The sequence below is a fragment of the Gavialis gangeticus genome, unplaced genomic scaffold (genome assembly GCF_001723915.1).
Source record: "Gavialis gangeticus isolate Ggan-Ray unplaced genomic scaffold, GavGan_comp1, whole genome shotgun sequence".
NCBI classification, from domain to species: Eukaryota; Metazoa; Chordata; order Crocodylia; family Gavialidae; genus Gavialis; species Gavialis gangeticus.
In genome coordinates this window covers 80,432,700-80,440,328 of record NW_017728992.1, presented here as the reverse complement: position 1 = coordinate 80,440,328, position 7,629 = coordinate 80,432,700, and the positions used below count along the sequence as shown (strand labels likewise).

The 7,629-nt window shown below is 41.2% G+C and overlaps 1 protein-coding gene across 3 annotated transcripts in view; it reads left to right on the top strand.

Moving 5' to 3' along the window:
* Window positions 1-5,831: 5,831 nt before the first annotated feature.
* CCDC102B (coiled-coil domain containing 102B) overlaps window positions 5,832-7,629 on the top strand; it is a 477,100-nt gene continuing 475,302 nt past the window's right edge. For all 3 annotated transcript variants that reach the window (XM_019524671.1, XM_019524646.1, XM_019524664.1), the window contains exon 1: window positions 5,832-5,923. The gene's annotated coding sequence lies outside the window, so the exon portion shown is untranslated. The remainder of the gene's footprint in view (window positions 5,924-7,629) is intronic.

Sequence of the window (7,629 nt, the reverse complement as noted above, 5' to 3'; positions counted from 1 at the left end):
TGAATGTTGAACTTGCTTGTAGTACTTTAGTAAGAACTGTGCTCATTCTTATCAGTTGCCAGTATAAATAACTGTGAAACTAGAAGTAAGCCCAAGTACCTTAAATTGTTTTAACTGAAAAACATCATTCTGATTTTTGGGAGGTCTGATCTTACAAGTATTGTCCAAAAGCTTACAGTCCTACTATATATTTTCTAACCTTTAAGTGGTAAAACAAGTAGCTTTATTGTGACCTGTAGTTTGAAGATAATGGCTTTGGTTTCTTTGGAAAGAGCTATAATGTAACTTTAATTTTAATACTTGAGGTAGTATAGAGATTGCATTGCTGTGGAGAATGTTGACTCCTGCTCTTTTGAGAGAGACCTGACCCAGTTTGGTCCTCTGAGGCAAATTAAACAAACCTTTTTACTAGCTCTGCTAATCCTTGGATGGATTAGGTCTCTTCCTTTTCTTAACCCTCTGAGAGGGTCTTGTCATTAGGAAATTGTGAGTTTTGTTTTTCACATTCTATTAGCGCTCTTCTTTGGATCTTCTAGTAGGATTTGCTCTAAGTGGGGAGAGTATCTGGAATGTTTCCAAAGATCAAATGTACCAGAATTCAAAGGAGTTCATCCCACACTATGCAAGGCGGCAACAATCCAATGTACTTCTACTGCCATGTATTGAAACATGTGGTCTCAATTACCAACACTGTATATACCATGTCTAGTTAAATATTCCTAGTGTGAATGAGTTTTTTACAAGAGAAATCTAAGCCCCATTCCTTTGGTGAACATCTGATGATTCAGCTTGACTTAAACCCTCTGATTATCTAGGAAGATGACTAAACTATTTATACTAACATGCACCTCCAATATTACTTGGTTTCTGTTTTGTAATTGTTACCAAGTACAGACTTTGGATCAAACGGATATTAAAATCAGCCTGAACGTGGGGCATCTAACTACTTAGTATCAAGTGCAAACCTGAAATAACTACTGACATATTTTTAGATGGCTTATAAAATTCTGTTTGCTGGTGTATTCTGTGTAACACAGCACTAGAGATATACATAGCAAAATCTAGACCTATACACAATCCAAGTGCCTATATACAATCAGGCACCTAGATTTTAAGTTGGTCTAATAAAAGATATCAGTTTCACCCAAAGCACCTTCTCTGCATATGCCTTAGACCAACACAGTTACAACCTACACCCCCATATACAATCAGTGAGGCTACTGTGAAGCACTGCAATTAATTGAGTCTGCCAGGCCATGGTAATTACCGTGCTCCAGCCGACTCCTGTGTCTCATGTATTCATGTCCCCAAGCTTTAAAATGGCAGTGGGGACGCTTTAGATAAAGTGCCCCTGCTGCCATTTTTAATCCAGGGACATGGATACATGAGATGTTCTGGGCGCTTTAATTAGAATGGCTTTGGTCAGAGCTGCACGTGGTGGCAAGAAGCAGAGCCTGCCTGGCCTGCGTCTATCTCATGGGGCTCCCCATGGCATACGTGCAGCTCCAAGCACACATGTGCCATAGGGGGAAGCCCCATGCGATGGAGCTGACAGCCTTCCCCACCGCATGCAGCTGCTGGGATTCCACTAGAAATGATGGGGAGCCCCTCCCCCTGCTCCTATGGTGGCAGGCAGTGGGGAAGGCCGCTTATTCCTTTATGCATGTGCTATGGGGAGCCCCATGCAGTAGCGGCAGGCTGGGCAGGCTGCGCTCCTTGCTGCCATGTGCAGCTTCCGCTCTGTCCCTGCCACAGCTCCCCCTGCCCCTGCCGCTTCCCTACCTGCTGCCCAGAGTGAGTGCTGCAGCAGGGACAGGAGGAGAGCTGCTGGAGGCCAGGGAAGCCAAGAAGGTCCCCCGGTGGGTGTAGCAGTGGCAGCAGCAGCCCCTCCTGAAAGCTGTGTGCTGACTGGGCTGGGGCCTTCTGTGTGCCAGGGTGGGAGTGAGGCACAGGGGCTGAGCAGGGTACAATTGGTGGGTGTCCATGGGCTGGATGGAATTGCCTGGTGGGTCAAATCCAGCCTGCAGACTGTATTTTGCCCACCTCTGGCCTAATAGATAGTGAACTCGATTGTAATATGGGTTTTATATCCTCTTACTGGTCTGTCAAATACTTTGGGCACTTCACCTCTCTGTGACTGACCCCGTTTTGCCATCTCTTAAGTGGGGATCACACTTATTTCTTCTTTTGTATTTATTTGTGCATGACTGACAAGAGCTAGGTATCCTTATTATTCTCATGTGACTTGTTGGGTTTTTTCTTTAAAGCCAGAGGCAATAGAGATGCTACATTATACCTCTCAGTAACTTCTTTCAGGGCTGGTTTCTCCTTGCTATTAAAAAAATGTAACTTATTTTGCAATTGAATTTACTTAGCATCCACTTTTAGACATTGACTTGAATATAATAATGTATATTGTCATAAAGGTTATCATGTAGACAAGGGTGGATCCAGCATTTTTAAAAAAGGGGGTGAGGAGCAGCAACCAGTATTGCAGGGGTGGCTGGAACCCTTCTCCAAGCCACCAGACTAATGGACAGATCATGCTGTGGGAGCAACAGACAGGGCCTTTTTTTTTAAAGTCCTCATTCAAGTAAGAATCTCCTCCCTCTCAACTCTTGGCACTGCCTCCTTTTCCATCTGTGCTCATGGTACATCTCTTCTCATTTCCTCCCCTTGGCTTCTCCACTTATTCTGCTAGGTGCAGGAAGGGTTTGGGGTGATCTGCCTGTCACTGCCACTGTTGTCCTAGCTGCTCCTGCCCCACTCCAGCCAGGGCTACAGGAAACAGCTTTTTAGGGTGCTGTTCCCTCTCCCTGGCCCTGCTCCTGGGCTCTTGGGGAATACTAGAGGGGGGAACCTTTCTGCTTCCCCCACTGCCACTAACTCTGATATGCCTAGCTCCAAGCAGTCTGGCTAGAATGGGGCAGCAGCAACTCTGGATCCCAACCCCCCAGTCAGCCAGAAGCAGGGGTTGCTTAAGGTAGGGGAAGAGGAAATGAGAGGAGGGGAGGTATCCCTTCACGTGGAGGGCACGAACAAGGGTGTGGGGCAGAGTGAGGGTGGGTCAGATTTGTATCTATTTCTAGAACTTAAATGCCCCAGCTTCTCCTCCTGTGATCCAAATGGAGGTAAAGGGCGGGGTAGGGGGGTGATTGAAGCACTACACTCCCTCTGGATCTGCCCATGCATACAGGTATTCACAGACCTTAAGTGGTGTTTTTCTAGCCACCTCATAGCATCCTCTTGGATTAATATAATATGTAAGGGTTTGTTTCAAAATTTGGGGATTTTTTCTGAATAAAAGCTTTTGAACAGACTTGTTAAGAGATGCTGTTACAAAAGACCAAAGGAAACGTGTTATGGGAGTGCTGGAAATATGAACTATGTCATGGAAATAGCATGCAATATGTTTCAAGTAATGTGCCCAACTGTGTGGGGGGTTGTCCCTAATACATTAGGGATTATGGACTGCCTAAAGGGTAGTCTGGTACCTCTTTTTGGGGGTATGGCAGTTTTTAGGGTGCCATCCTTTATGTGGATTGTAGTGTCAAAAAAATTTATTTTAGTGAAGGAATATTACAGAGAAAGTTTTATGGAGGGGGGATAGTTGTAAACCATATACAAAAAACAAACAAACCATGGAGAACCATATTTATGTTCACAAGACCAGCAAAAGAAGCTATAATCTACAGTCAAGCCCTCAGGTGCTACTGCATCTGCTCCAAGGAAAATAGTAGTGATGCCTACCTGGGCAGGCTAAAATCTGCCATTATGCAAGGACCCTACAGTACCAAAATAGACTGTACCTTTGAAAGAAATACCCTGCAGTAACCTGCTACAATACAAAAAGAAACCCCACTGTGACTACACATGCCTGGTTGCCACCTACCACCACACATTGGAACTGATTAGAAGAATCAAGAAACAACCACAGCTTCTGCTCAACAAAGATCAGACATTAGTGCCATTCCACTCCTGTCTTTCAGAGAACCCAGTTCTCGCCCAGTTCACTGTCAAAGGCAAACTCCTCACTGTTCAACAGGCATCAAGTGGAACGCAGCCTTAGAAATAAATGCTTAAACTGTCAACTCACATCTCCACTTCTAGTATAATCACTACACCCCTCCCTTACAACAAACCCTTCAGAATCCATGGAGAGACATAGTTTCCCAAAATTACATTTCTGATCCAATGCACCAAATGCCCTCATGGAAATTACATGGATGAAACTAATCAGCAGCTATGCGTTGGAGGCTAGGGACAGACAGTACACATAAACCGGTTTAAATTATCAGAAACTTGTTTAAATATGTAACAAAACAGATGTTCAGTGCACATAAACCAGTCTGAAAATAGCTGAATCCAGTTTGAGATGATCCTGGTTGAATGTAGTATCAGACTTAACTGATTTGGCTCAAACTGGTTTAGGCAATGTCTGTCCCAGACCAGAGTGAACCTTCACGGGAAACAATATAAAGGACACAGACACATATGTCGTTAAGGAGCACGTATTTTATAGAACAAGCACTTCCTTTTTGACCTCACTATCCTAATGTTCATGGGATATCTACCAAACATCTTTAAAAGGTGAGCTTGGGAGCTGGCTGGACACTAGGAACTGAGAACTGAACACCAATATTAATTTTGTAACATACTATAATCTACCTGATTCCTGAAATTATTCCTACACACTACAGGTGATAATGACCCTTTCTCTCATGAGTCTTGATCTCCCATCAATTGATCTTCTTTTCTTCTGCTAATTCTTCGTCTGCTACCCATGGGAATTTCTCTCCCTCTCTTATTTCATAGATGTACCCACTGTGCCTAACAATTTCTGTACTTGCTTTCTTCTTCAGACTTGAAGAAAAATGCTTTGCATTTGAATGCTTGTCTAATTCCAAATAAAGGAGCTGGTCCAATAAAATATATCACATAAAAAAAGTCTTTGCATCTCACATAACTCCTGGACCATTACAGTTACCACACGTCTCTAACACTACCATGTCTTATTACATGGCATGCAAGAATGGATCCTAAATCTGTGGTTAGGGAGTTTTAGGCTTTATAACAAAGTTATTGAATTATGGCTCCTCTACCATCAAATTCTTGGACCCATGGGGAGATTCCTGGGCTAGATGACATGACCTCATGAGCCAGGTCTGGCCAAAGGCCTGGAGGTTGATTACTAGTGATGTAGAATATCACAAGTCTTTGGTTTTTTTGCAGCCTTAATAAGTAGTTTGTTTGTTACAGTAAAACCCAAGGCATGCTAGTACTATACAGCAGTGGTTCTCAACCTTTTTTGTACCAGGACCCATTTGTAAACATCAGTGGCCAGTCCCAACCCAGTGCCACTCACGCCCCAGGCCCCCACTGTGTGGGGCAGGTGGTGGATATGTGGGGCACTGGGGTTCAGAAACACTGCTATACAAAAATGTAAGAGGGATTTTTTCCATCCCCAAGGTTATTCTTTTTTAAATCTGAAAGACACCAAAAGAAATAAGTGGCCTTGTTTCATTTGAAGTTGCTAATTCTGAATTGTATCATTGAAGTCAATGGTACATTAAGATGAGAATATTCTGAAATGTTTGAACAAATTGGGGTCATAATTTATAACTTACAATGAAAGAAAGTGTAGAAACACAAAGAGAAGCAATATTTAGTAAATAATAATAAGCACAGTTTTAATTTTGGGTGAATGACCTGCATTTAAAAAAAATGCTGTGGCATTAGTTTTGATAAATCCTGACCAATGGGAATCCTTTTTCAAGTTACTGTGGAATGGCCTTAATGCTGGAAATAATCCTGTTGGCCAAGACCCCAGTGCTCTGCAGATGAGAAAAGGATGCAGGAAATTCTGTTGTTTACACATATGTCTGTAACACTGAGAAGCGAGAGCAGTCCAGCGAGCCTGAGGGTAAGGGGATTTAATATGCTTATGGGTTTATGATTTAATTTTCTAATGTTCCTGTTGGGATAGAAGTTGTTGTCATACCCAGGGTGTAGCTGTAGAACAGCAGAAGTGCATACCACCTGAAAAGATGGTATGTCTGAAAAGAAATGCAATTTTTGAGTACATAACTAGTTTGAACTTTCCTTTCCTTTCCTTTCCGTTTCTTTCCTTTTCTTTCCAATTTGCCACTGCTTGGTAAAGTTTATCTAGATATGTAAACTGTACTTTGACTACTTAGATATAGTGTTTGCTTATCTAAACTGATCAGGGAAGATTTTAAAATCTTCAGAATATGTTAAGTGCTTTAGATTTTTATTAGTGATGATAAATTCTGAAAATGAGTGTAAATATGTATTATTTGAAAGCTTCTACTGTCTTGGTGTGTGTATATATGTATGTATAAACATCAAAACTTGCTTTATTTTGTATTGCAATAGGAAGAGGTGGTGATGTTTTGGTCATTTTCCACAACCTCATACTGTACTGTACAGAACTTTGTCTCTGGAGAATAGTATTGTTTGAGTTTTGCTGCCGCTCTCATAAATTTCTGTTATTGTTAGCAGGAAGTTTTGTGGTCAGAAAGAATTTCTAATTTCAACAATGTAAATAGTGATAGTTATCTTAATTTCCTTCTCAAAAATACTTGAGTGCAGGCATGATTATGGACTAAGGGAAAAAAGAGTGTTAGTCTTTTGCTGAGTTTTATTGCACAAGTGTAATGTAATAGGCTGGCACTACAGAAAGATATTTAATTTGTCCATTCTTTGAAGGGGTGGATTCCCAGATGGAATGTGAATATGTGGATGACCTATCCTGAGCCAGAGCCAGAGCTCCAAATTCACCAAATGATGTAGAACAGAGTAATAAACAAATAGCAAATAGTTATTACAGAGTTTATGTTCTTTTTTTAAAGATAGTAATGACCTGTCTTTCCATTCTCACTAATTTCATTACAGTTCCCCACATCATCAGTGTTTCTATCAATCAGCCTTGTTCTGTTAAGCATGTCAGAATATTGTTTATTTTGCCTCTTCATAGATTTCTGCTGCAACTTTTTGCCAGTGCACTGAAGATGCAAAGCATTCTATAAATGCTAAGTATTATTCATTGGGCCAATTCTGTCTCGTGCACTCAAACATTCCAAAGAATTCTATAGGAGTTTAGGCATGCCCATGATATTTCCCTTAAAAATATAAAAAAGTTATGCTCTAATTAAATTTCAGGACTGTAAAAGAAATCATTTGTCAACATACATGGGCCCTAATCCAGCTGCTAGTACAATCAAAACATTGCTATTGACTTTTGTAAATCAGAATAAATTAAAAGACTCAAAGGCTTCATCTTGTTTATCCTAATCTGCTAGTTGAATAATCAGATTAGTAAATTGATTAGTCGTTATTGTTAAGACCTCCATGTATTCTTCAGCATTTCACATGATACAGCAAGAAACCTTCCCTACTTTTGTTGCACACAGAGATCACAGTGAGACTGTTGTCACACAATAGTTTCAGAGGTGGTTGTAAAGCACTGGTGGCCAATACCAAGTTTTTAATGGCAGCTGCTCTCTGCAAAACATATTCTAGTACAATCTTGTTTCGTGGTTCCTATATTTTCTGTTTTTCTTTGAGTTGTCTAGTATAACCACTGCAACAAGCATGTATCCTCTTTCA